Source organism: Solanum stenotomum, chromosome 4, assembly GCF_019186545.1.
Source record: "Solanum stenotomum isolate F172 chromosome 4, ASM1918654v1, whole genome shotgun sequence".
In the NCBI taxonomy this organism is placed as follows: Eukaryota; Viridiplantae; Streptophyta; class Magnoliopsida; order Solanales; family Solanaceae; genus Solanum; species Solanum stenotomum.
The window spans coordinates 34,759,032-34,771,345 of NC_064285.1; positions in this window are offsets into that span (position 1 = coordinate 34,759,032).

A 12,314-nucleotide genomic window follows, 5' to 3' on the forward strand; every position below is an offset into this window, starting at 1 on the left:
GAAACCTGAATAATTCCTAGAATGGAGCTTTCTATGTTGGCAGTCCGACAATTAGCAGTTTGGGCAAGCTGTCCCATTCAGATCAAGGATGCTTGAGTGATCGGTTCATAGGGGGTAACAGTAGTTGTAGGTCTGGGTAGTAATGAAGCAGCAGAGGGACTTGTAGAGTCAAAAGGAGTGGTAATGACATCAGATATACCTGAAGTCCCAGCAGTCGGAGTAGGCAAAGATGCCTCTGCAGGTATAGATCTAACGGCCACAACTTCCTTCTGTTTCTTTTCTGCCTCGTCCTTAAGGTATTCTTCTTCGATCTTTCGGATACTGGTGGAGGTGGTGGCAGCAATTCCACATCCTTCGTTGCATCTCCAGGCACCTGTGCTCTTTTGCATAATTAAGCGATTAATATCGGGAAAGAGAGAGATGTCTAGCGCTGCTTTGCACGCATATGGATATCAGAGGAAATGATCTTCCCAAGATTTATCCTGGTTTTCTCCATAATGTATCCAAGACACGATGACTTAGCATGACGAATTATTGATTCATTCTATGATGGCATAACTGTGTTGCTGATGAATTTGAACCAGTATCGTGCAACTAGGTTCAGATTTTTCTTCTCAATTGGAACCCCTTCTGATAAACATGTCGGAGCATTGTCATCTAAGACCAGCGAAGCTAACCACTTTTTCATTGCATCCAACTTATGTGTCCTGATCAAGTGTTGACAGTGGTCATTAATCTTCTCGGACATTCCCAAAGTTATGTTGATAGTCTCACTGTCACAAGATACCTTCCTTCCTCTGACAACCACGTAATCAACTATTTTAAAAGATGAGACTAGCCTTTTTCGTTGAGGTACTAATGCACCATATGCGTCGTAGAACTCTCTAACCCTGCTTGGCATGTAAGAGCCGAGATGTCCTGTGAAGATTTGGAATTTGTGGTATTTCAGGCACTCTATCACTTCTGGAGACCTATCAATAACCCCATCTATGTAAAGTCGTTTCTCCTCAATGATCGTTCTCAGACCATCTGCCTTTGTTCTATTCATTGATTCATATTTGGGACCTTTAACTGGATTTTCCAGCAATAATGCTTGCCTTGGAGCTGCAGGAGTTGGAGTGGTGGATTGACTATCTTTTATCCGATTCGGATCATGTATCCTTTTGGATCACAACTCAGCCCTCCTTGCCTCTGTTTGGTAATCTTCGTCAGACTCTACACTCTTACTGTTATATGTGGGTGGCTCGATGGTGTAGAAGTCTGTGCTATCAGAGCTTACGTCGAATAATTCAGAGGTTCTGCCTTTCCCCTTGCATTTTGCAGTTGTTGTAGCCTTACCCCTGGGTGGAGGTACGTTTTCACTGATCACAATTCCCTTTTCCCTTCCTTTGGTTGATCGTGTGGTCATATCTACAGAACGTTAGAGAGATTAGTCAGTAATTATTGTAGAACAGGATTGCAGATAGAATCTCTAATCTAATCAGCGAATCGCTGAATCTCTTGGGCAATCATGAATATGTCCGCCAAAAGTTATAGAGCTCACAGTGCTTAAGATATGAAATTAAAGGCTATTTATGTCTAGTAGGCGAACTGTCGAGTGATTCAGCGAGCTCACCTCAGCTCACTGACTGACTTAATGTGCCTGAGATTCATCTCACTTTTCAAAATCGATAACATAAACCTCAAAAGAAAAATTAAACTTTGCATTAAAGAAATTTAGCCCAGACCCATAGCACCGATTCATGGCTAGCACCCATTATGCATAGTTTTACACATTTAGATTCAAGGTAAGCAAAGTGAAAAAAGAATTCGAACAGTAAAAGCAAATAGGCCCTAATTTACTAATCAGAAGCAAGTACTCAAAAGTTTCTACTCATATTAGAGAGATCTAACATGCATCAATGGACTCCTAGATTGCAGATGAGGTTGAACTATTCAAAAGTGAACGAGGGTTTTTCAGAAACTAACCTTTTTGTTGAGTAAACAAAATTGTAATGCTAGGCGGCAACGTAAATCCGAGTTCCAAGCGCTAATTCATGACTAAAGTACTACTTTAAGGTGAGAGAATGTAAATTACTACCTTGGTGTGAAGTTATGGAGTTTGAAAGTGAAAAGAATGAAAAAGTGTGCCTGATGGCAATATATGTTGTTCAATTTGTGTCCATTTGACGACGTTAGTCGCATTTGCCAACCTACTCGGCAATTCACCAAGTGGTTATTTATCCAGCCCTTTCTTCAGAAATCTTCAATTTTCATTTGGTGAATTCGGCGGTCTGCATCGAGATCGCCAATCTTGTTAGCGATCGGCCGAGTTGCTTTTCTAGTCTGCGGAGTTTTACAAGCTCTGAACAACTCTTGTATTGAGCCAAACGGCGGATCTAGTCCGGCTCGCAGACCTGTTTGGTTACTCGCGGAATGGATTTTTTGCTCGCCACCTGAAATTTTCCACACTTTCCTTGTTATATCCTGCAACACAACACACCATTATTCATAAAAGTAAAATCCTAAATGTTTAAGACCTTGGGTTGCCTCCTAAGAAGCACCTTATTTATCGTTGTGGCATGACACAAATATTTGCTCAAGTTTCGTTGATGGGGTTGGCCAGGTCCTCATTAGGCCACCCCTTGTTTATCTGCGGATGGAGTTGAGGCAACGTATGCCTCATCAGGTCCTCGAGTAGTTGGACATCTTTAGAATGAGACCAAATAATTTGTTTCATTCCTTCGATGTCTTCTTTCAATCCCTCTAGATCTCTGTCTTTCTCGGTCACCTTGCGGAGATTTTTGAGAGCATTTCCTCGATGCAGTTGATCTCCTCGTTCTCATTGTTTCTTCTATTATGAGGGGGAATGTATTTATCCTTCCTTTCGCAATGAGCTTCGACCTTCACCATATTTCTTTTTAACTCATCCATTTGAGTTATTAGTGTTATTCGTCTTGTATTCCTAAGATACTTAGAACAAAACTTTGAAGAACTTGGTAAGACACAATAAAGTTTAAGAACATTTTCAAAACTAGAAAATTAAAACTAGTAGATAAATTAGAATTAGAAACAAATTAGAAAAAATATACGAAATATTTTTTCTTAAAGAAGAATTGTTGTCAATCTATGTTTAAAGAATCTTACTGATTCCAACAAATTTTGCAGAAACACGAAGTTACCAAAGTTTAATGAACCAGTGAAGAACAGAAGAACATAAATTAATTCACAAATCTAAAATATGTAACACATACCAGAATCTGGAAAAACAGAAAGAAGATCAAGACCACTGAATGCACAGTGTCCCCTTAAGGAAATTATTCCCCTCTAGTATCCGAGGTTTGATTTGGAATATGTCCTCCCAGGATAGATTGATCTCCATCACCAGTGTATTGATACCCAAAACGCTGGTGTCAGCGATCCACTCAACGGCAGTAAAGTACACTTAGAATATACTAGATTTAGTAGTAGAAGAAGTTCAGAAAATTCATTCTTAAAATGAGAGGAAATCCCTCAATTTATAGAAAACAGAGGGTAGTGTGAAAAGGTTCTTAATGTGCCTTACTAGAAAGGTCACAAACCTTTGGAAAAGTCACAATCTTTCGGAAAGGTCACCTCCTTTCATAAAAGTCACAATTTTTCATAAAAGTCACAACTTTTCATAAAAGTCGCAACTTTTCATAAAAGTCACAACTCTTCATAAAAGTCGCAACTTTTCATCAAAGTCACAACTCTTCATAAAAGTCACAACTCTTCATTAAAGTCACAACTCTTCATAAAAGTCGCAACTCTTCATTTTCCATTCACAGCTTTTAAAAACCCAACAATCCCCCGCATGAATGGGGAATGACTCCAAGACAAAGAAACATATGCCACACAATTAACCCTTTACCGTTTATGGTTCTTACGGTTGTGTTCGTTCCAGCCATGAACACCTCCTGGTTTCATGAGTGTATAGAGAGATGGGCTTTTGACAATTATCCTCTTTGAAGCGGCTTACACTTCACACTCACATAGGTGATTTCTAACCGTGTTATCGCGTAGATACACTATTTGGTCAAATCTGCCAAACTTAGCAAATCATTAAAAACATTAAGCTTTATTAACTCTATAACAAGCCTTAATGATGTATCCTTGTTCCTGAGCATTGTCTTCATCATGAGAATGGATTGAGTTGGTTGACAATGTCGAACCGTCAGTCACAACTTTGTTTTTCTCCTTGAATCTAGCTGTTGGGATCTCCAGTCTGCTAGATAGAGTTACCGCCATGATGACTTGTCCTAAGCCGTAAATCCATTCCCTTAGATGATCTTTCAATTTCTCTCTAGTTAGGCCTTTTTGTAAGTGGATCCGACACATTATCCTTTGGCTTTACATAGTCAATTGTGATAATTCCACTAGAGAGTAGTTTTCTAACGGTATCATGTCTATGTCTTATATGACGAGACATTCCGATATACATCATGTTCCATGCCTTACCTATTGCATCTTGACTATCAAAGTGTATGCATACTGATGCCAAAGGTTTGGGCCAAAAAGAATATCTATCAAGAAATTCCGGAGTCTTTCAACTTGTTCACCGACCTTATCTAGAGCACCTAGCTCATAGATCATTGTAGATCTAGCAATACATGTCTTTTTGGAAAATTTCCAAGAGACTGCTCCTCCACCAAGAGTATATCCACTCGTGGATTTTACTCTATTTGATCCCGGTGATCTAATTTACATCACTATATCCTTTCAATACTGTATGATATTTGTATAATGCAAGACATAGTTTTGAGTATGTTTTAAATACCCCAAAACTCTTTTCATTTTAATCCAATGAGCTTAATTGGGATTATTTGTGAACCGGCTCAGTTTATTAATAGCACAAACTATATCTTATCACGTACACTTTTTGATATACATCATACTTCCCAATACTCTAGTATAATCAAATTGTGATTCACTTTCACCTTCATTCTTTTGAAGTGTAAAGCTCACATTATTGGAGTCTTGACAATATTAAAATCCAAATATTTAAACTAGTCAAGTACTTTTTCAATGTAATGAGACCGTGACAATGCTAAACATCTTGGAGTTCTAAGGATTCTTATATCTAAGATCACATCAGCAAATTCAAGATTTTTCATTCCAAACTTGCTTTTCTAGCATACGTTTAGTAGCATTTATGTGATTAGTGTCTCTATTGATGATCAACATATCACCAATTATACAAACAAACAATGACCTAGTGATTTTAGTGTAAACACATTTATCACTTCCATCATTCTTAAATCCATTTACCAACATAGCTTGGTCAAATATCTTATGTCATTGTTTGGGCGCTTGTTTTAGTTCATAAAATAACTTAACAAGTTCGCACACTTTCTTTTCTTTACCAGGAACCACAAAACCCTCGGGTTGTTCCATGTAAATTTCTTCCTCCAATTCTCCATTTAAGAGAGTTGTTTTCACATTCATTTGATGAATTTGGAGGTCATATACCACAACTAACAAAATTAACATCCAAATGAATATAATTCTAGTTACTGGCGAGTATGTGTCGAATTTTTTTGTGTTGTTTTATATCTGTCAACAATTCCATCGACTTTCATTTTCCTTTTGAGGATTCACTTTGAACCCAAAAGTTTATTTCCTGGGGGAAGATCAACCAACTTCCAATAGGATTGCTCAAGATTGAACCAATCTCACTATTAACACCATCTGTCCAAAAGGATTAGTCTACAAAAGACATAAGAAATGTTACAAAATCATATTCGAAGAAAGTAGATGTCCTTTGACATTTACTATACCTCGGAATATATTTATTAAGTACATTATCCTTTTATTCTTTCCAAGGCCGTTTAGACCTTTCACTAGACTACTCAAGTCTAATATTACAGTCCACTATCTTAGGTCCTATTTTAATCCTTTTAGAAATAGGAACTTGGACTTTGGCTAGACACCCCCACACTTTGAAATATTTCAAGTTGGATTTCCTTCATTTCCATTTCTCATATGGAATAGATTGTGTCCTGAAAAAACAAAATTGCTTTCTTTCTGAAAAGACAAAATTTTTTGTCGTTCCCTTTTACAGTAAGGATAATTCCTCCACACAAGTTTTGTGGTAAACCCGAACTTATAAATAATGCATCCATCATTTCTTTCAACGTTCGGTTTTTCATTAGATTGAGGTGAATAGGGCAGCAGTTTGATGGATAATTCCATTTTCCAAACATATTTCTGCACAAGCAGATTTATACTCTCCATTCTTATCACTTCTTATGTATTTCCCAACTTATTTTCAACTTCGATATTATATTGTCTAAACATTTCTATTGCTTCATCCTTACCATTCAGCAAATAGACATAGTCATTTCTAATGCAATTGTCAATGAAAGTTATGAGATACTTTTTTCCACCACGAGATGGTGTTGACTTCATATCACAAAAGTCAGTGTAAATCAACTCTAAGGGATTAGAATTTCTTTCAACAGATTTATAAGAATGCTCAGCATACTTAGATTTCACACAAACTTGACATTTTTTATTTATTGCACTCAAAGTTAGACAAAACTTCTAAGTTGATCAATTTTCCTTACAAGGTTTTGTAATTGACATGTCCCAAGTGTTCATGTCATAAACAGTTTGACTCAAGCAAGTAAGAACAAATAAAAATATTGAGTTTGAAAAGCTCTCCGCGAGGTAGCTTTTTCCCATAGATATTTGTTACTATTTCTTACAATTTTGTATGACACAAACATTGTTTAGAGTCATCACCTTGTCAAATGTCCTTTTCAACAGGACCTTTCCATGACTTTCAATTTGATTGTTATAGAACTACCCGTGAACAAAGTTTCATCAGGTCCAATAAAGGCAATATAATCCAAATGTTTCTTTTACTAAACATAACGAATAACTATTCACCAATATTCATGTCTATGCAAATACTTTTATTATAATAGACATATTTTCATGAAAAATCACAACATTTTAAGTGACACTTTTTCATAAAAGAACACAATTATTTTGAACAAGTATATATATAATTTGGTAGTTTCATACTAGTCACATCATATACTAGTAATAGAGAAACTCAACAACCACAATACCGAATATACTCGCTCCAAGAATTTTGTGGGTCTAACATAATACAAAAGTATCATTGAATTTCATATCTTTTTCTCCAAAATTAAATTAGACACCAAGTCTAATTTTATCTTTATCATAAGCAAAGAACCCCCACATTTTAACTATGATCTCAAAAATATTTTTCAAGTATTTGAAAATAGTTTTTCCACATATTTTCCCAGACTATCAAAATGTCATTCGCATTATGAAACCTCTTTTGAAAATATTATTCTACCAAAGAATTATATTGCTTCAATTATCTTTGACAATATTTACATACTGTCAAAGTTCATTCATAGAGGCACAAAATCACAAACTCTAAGTCACTAGTATTTTTCCATCTATCACAAATAGACATACCACTTAGTATTTAGAATACTAACAATAAAGACAAAAAAATTTGTACAATTTGTTTCTATATAACAGTGAGTTTATAGAAAGTCAAAAGTACATCATTGACTTATTATGTGAAGTTTTCATAATTTTTCAAACCAATTGGACAGTTTGATTTATCCAGAGTAATAAACTACAAAAGTTTTTAGCCTACAAAAATCAGACACAATCAAATTTCAAATGGAGTACAAAACTACAATAGTTTTTTTTCTTTTAGTCTCCGAACATAATTAAACGTATTCTTTATCACATAGAAATGTTTTTTCTTTTCAAATAGTCTACCAACTATAACATTTTGACATACTATTTTATCAAACAAAAATGTGCATCTCTCATTTTGCAAACTACAGAATTTTAAAGGCAGTACTATTTGCCAAGAAAAATTCATTCCACAACAAATGGTTTGCAAATCTTTTTCCAAAGATACACATGATAAAAAATCAAAATTGTTAACTCTTAGAAACTATTTTCCTCCTTAGATAAATAATAAGAAGATTACCTGGTGTAATCTTTAACCGAAATAGCACCAATTTTTTTATGTACATTCTCACTTCGACCTTGCTAAACAAAGCACCAAATTATGGAGAAGTAATGCCTTAAGCTTCTACTTCCATGATCTGTTTCTCTCAATCAGTAGAATACAAGAAATACCAACAGTATAATAATTTCCTTAAAATTGTTATTTGTCTTGTATTCCTAAGATACTTAGAACAAAACTTTGAAGAACTTGGTAAGACACAATAAAGTTTAAGAACATTTTCAAAACTAGAAAATTAAAACTAGTAGATAAATTAGAATTAGAAACAAATTAGAAAAAATATACGAAATATTTTTTCTTAAAGAAGAATTGTTGTCAATCTATGTTTAAAGAATCGTACTGATTCCAACAAACTTTGCAGAAACACGAAGTTACCAAAGTTTAATGAACCAGTGAAGAACAGAAGAACATAAATTAATTCACAAATCTAAAATATGTAACATATACCAGAATCTGGAAAAACAGAAAGAAGATCAAGCCCACTGAATGCACAGTGTCCCCTTAAGGAAATTATTCCCCTCTAGTATCCGAGGTTTGATTTGGAATATGTCCTCCCAGGATAGAATGATCTCAATCACCAGTGTATTGATACCCAAAACGCTGGTGTCAGCGAGCCACTTAACGGCAGTAAAGTACACTTAGAATATACTAGATTTAGTAGTAGAAGAAGTTCAGAAAATTCATTCTTAAAATGAGAGGAAATCCCTCAATTTATAGAAAACAAAGGGTAGTGTGAAAAGGTTCTTAATGTGCCTTACCAGAAAGGTCACAAACCTTTGGAAAAGTCACAATCTTTCGGAAAGGTCACCACCTTTCATAAAAGTCACAACTTTTCATAAAAGTCACAACTTTTCATAAAAGTCACAACTTTTCATAAAAGTCACAACTTTTCATAAAAGTTGCAACTTTTCATAAAAGTCACAACTCTTCATAAAAGTCGCAACTTTTCATCAAAGTCACAACTCTTCATAAAAGTCGCAACTCTTCATTAAAGTCACAACTCTTCATAAAAGTCGCAACTCTTCATTTTCCATTCACACCTTTTAAAAATCCAACAATTAGTGTGGTCATCAATAGATCCTTTTCAACCTCTTGGCTCATTTTAGCCATATTGTCAAGCTGTTGGACTGTTAATATATATGGTTCCTTTAATGTTCCGCCAGGAAGGAGTTAATCAACCAACATCTTGTTTCTGGGGCCAAGACTTCGGTAGAAGCAATCAAGGAGGATTGTACTGGGAAGTTCATGAGTGGAGCATTGAGTTAATAGTTCATTGAATGTTGTCCATGTCTCATGGATCCGCTCATCCTCTAATTACTTAAAGGTTAGGATATGATCCCGATACAACATTACCTCTAATAAAGGAAACTCCATTAGCCCCCAAATATTTCTTACTTTCCCTTGTTTAGATTCCGACAAATTACAACACAAAACTAAGAATTAAGTTAGTGAACTGCAACTAAGAAGAACATAAACTCTATTAAACTAAAAATTCTCAAATAACACCACTCCCCGGCAGCGACGCCATTTTGATGTTTATCATGACCAACGAAACTAACCTAGGGTTCAAGTGTCTACGATCGCCGATAGTATAGTAACCCAACTAAAGGTTGGGGTCGTGTCCCAAGGGTGTGATTTTGAGAATTGATAGAAAAATAAAATTTATCTCGAACTAGTTGTAGCTAAAGACATTAACGATTAAATGTCTCAGACACACATTTGTCGCATGAAGACCAACCTACGCCTCACCCAACTCACTCTCTTGAGCTGAGTGTTAGGATATGGTACTAGGGATCACCCTCTCAGGCTGAACCTCGACCCACTCTTTGTGCCATCAGTCTAGTGGTCTTGGTTTCGCGACCTCCCCCTCGGGCAAGCCGAAAACACATGGGTGGTTATGTATTTGCAACTACAAACCTATTAAATTAAACCACAACCACGAGGTGAAATCACCATTAAAATAGATCTAACCTATCAGCAAGCAAGACCCAACAACAATATCAACACATATTTGATAAATCACACCCCAAGAATGGGGTTTTTAGCCACACATCAAGAAATAGAAAAATACACCTAAAGTGATACTAAAATCAAATGGATATAAGAAATTAAACCTTGATTTATGCAAAGGAAGAAGAATGGAGAAGACCCACTTCCAACTTGGGGATGATGAAATCCTTCTCTCTTCAAGTCTCCCACAAAACCCTCTCCAAACTTGAGAGAAAATATCTAAAAAAGTACTATTTAATTGTGAAAAGTAAAATAATGTTTCAAAACTTGTAAAAATTAATAAGAATTTAGTATTTATAGCCATGAGAAATTAGTACTAGCGGATAGTTTGGCGAGGTAGGTCAAGTTCGCCAAATGACTCGGCCAGTCGCCCTTTTTCTGTCTCATCGCCGTTTATTGCTTGCCTTTAGAATCTTCACATTCTAGACCATTAGGCGGTATAGTACTACTTCATGGAACTATTCGGTGAAGCACTGACTGCTCCTTTCATCGCCTTTTTGATCCTCTTCCTTCAGACCATCGCATACTGGCGATGTTCATGCTTCAGCTTCTTAGTTCTTTTCAGCCTTTTTGTTCCTTTTTGCACCTAAGTGTCCATGCTTCCACTAAAAATTCAAATACCTGAAACTTAAGAGTTTTCATCAGATAGTGAGACAAAATAAGCATTCGAGGACACTATTTCTATCAAAATAAAGCCCTGAATGAGTCCAACTTGTGGACTCATCAATGAACGACTCGACTCGAGGGTCTACATAAAGATATGGAACTCGTTATACAAATCTTCTTCTTCTTCTTCTTATACGTACTTCCTCAAAAAATAGTTCAAATCAATAGTTGATGTCAAAGGATTCACAATTGGACTCAAAGACTTTAGTGAACTCTACTCTTAACTCACTCTTGAATTTGAATTATGAATTCAAGAGTTATAGTTCATGATATGAAGGATGTCGTATATAGTGTAGACTCATGAATACATTCTCGTCACTCTCATGCTCAATTACTTGAGTCTTGAAACAAGTTATTAGAATTTGTAGAAAACTCGTCAAAAGACTCTCAAGACTTGGCTCTTAACTCTTCCTTTAATTTGAATTATGTATTCAAGGTTATGATTTGTGATAGGAAGGATATTGTAATGATTAGGATTGTTTTTAGATAGTTAAACATGAGAAACGATCAAGAAATCACTGTCTGGAAGCAAGCCCCGCGATGCAGAGATGAATTTTAATATTTGGTTGCAAAATAAATTATGAGGCAGAGGGGTACGCCACCTCTTCACGATGAAGAGAACGATTTTTTGCACAGAGCGGGCAGTTCCGTGTCGCGGAGTGGAGTGCCAGATTCACTCCACTTTTTCCTTCTTCATTTTCTAACACTGATTCACCTAAACTCGATTCTTTTTCTCAGTTCCTCTTTATATTCAGATACCCAGTACATGTACACACAAATCTAATCAAACACAACTCTAAAACGACACGATTTCCTCAAGAACTCATCATCTCATCTAAAATCAAGAACGAAAGCCAATTTCAAGAACATAATTTAGGAACATCTTACTTTAAACTTTGTAAAATGAATTTTTCTGAAATAAACATGATTGGTATGCGGGTGAACAAACACAACACTATGGAAGCTGACATACCTCTTAGGGTTTAAACCATTGGCGAGATCTGAAATCAAATCCACAAGAACTGGATGAAATCTCGACCTTTTCTCATCTTTTCTCCTCTGTTCTCTTATTTTCTCTTCTTGAACTCTCAACTAAAACCCTAGGAGTTTATTAGGATTATAAAACTGAACCTAATCAGATTAGACCCCTAAAACCTTATTAAAAATGAATTAAATTTGATTGAGTAAAGAAAAGACAAAAATATCCCTTACAATTTTCGGGTAACTTCCCTTAACTGGACATCTTGACCTCAAAAGGGCATATCTCAATCATCCAACCTTGAAACTTAGCAAACTCGGTGGAGTTGTAAAGATAATTTAAAGACCTTTCATTTGATATCTTATGGGCCACCTAACTCATCCTATACTGAAAGTTATGGTCGTTTGAAGTTGACCCAAATTTAAAGTAACTTAGGAATGACTTGAATGAATTCTCTTTAGTTCTTCTTGGAACTTAATGTGCTACAAATAGTGACCTTAACACTTATGAAAAATTTAAATTCCTCGGTAAAATCCTAATTACAACGAAGGATTGTTCGAGTCTGAGTTCAAAAATTTCTGGGGTGTTACATATATCAATACTTATTTATATTATATTTTAAATTTCCTTGTA